The sequence below is a fragment of the Buceros rhinoceros genome, unplaced genomic scaffold (assembly GCF_000710305.1).
Source record: "Buceros rhinoceros silvestris isolate BGI_N320 unplaced genomic scaffold, ASM71030v1 scaffold23932, whole genome shotgun sequence".
Lineage (NCBI taxonomy): Eukaryota > Metazoa > Chordata > Aves > Bucerotiformes > Bucerotidae > Buceros > Buceros rhinoceros.
The window spans coordinates 2,594-3,425 of NW_010399805.1; positions in this window are offsets into that span (position 1 = coordinate 2,594).

Below are 832 nucleotides of genomic sequence, written 5' to 3' on the forward strand. Positions count from 1 at the left end.
GAGGGCCCTTCCTGGGCAGCGCGTCTCAGTGCTCAAGTGCTCCGACTCCACAGGTGCTTCTGCCCCCCGCTCAGATGTGTTCCACATTTAGACAGTGCCCTGCCACTCCGAAAACCAGCTCTGCCTGTCAGCACTCTGCTTTTGGGCTAGCGGGCAGATGTCCATCACTGAAGTATGGAAGATCTTCCCACAACCAACGTGATGAAAACACCTGGGTGCTACAGGAGCTCTTCCCGCTCCACCTGAACCTTTGTGAAACCTTACAAAATCTTCGGTGTTCTTGACCTGTTCATGAAAGAGATGCAGGTTTCACCTCGTGGTGTTTACCGAGGCCTAACTCCCCTTTCCTCCAACAAGTCGGTGCTCGGGATCAGTCCGTGGAAGCCTGTTGAGTTGTGCAGTGGGTGGAAGGAGGCTCTGCGATGGTCCAGGCAGCGGCACCCAGCAGCCACCTGGAGGGTTCAGCTCCCCACGGGCCACCAACCAGCTAATGCTCAACAGGCACTTTTGGACTTGCCGCTCCAGCTGAGGGACCCCTCAGAGATGCCGGCAGAGCTGCAGCAGAGCATCATCACTAGAGACTGAGGACTTGAACCTGCTGCCCTGCCCACAACGCAGTGGCTGCTCACTGCCCTCCCCTGCCCCCGGCAGCCCCCGCTCCCCTGGGGCACGGACGGGCCACGCTGCTGGCGTCGATTGCTGAGAGCCGGTGTGCCCAGGGCCACTCTTGGGCTGCTCTCACACGCTTCTCCCGCAGCAGCAGGGGACCCCAGCCCTTCCTGCGCCTGTGCCGGGTGCTGCACCGGCAGCCATGCTACACGCAACCCCCCAA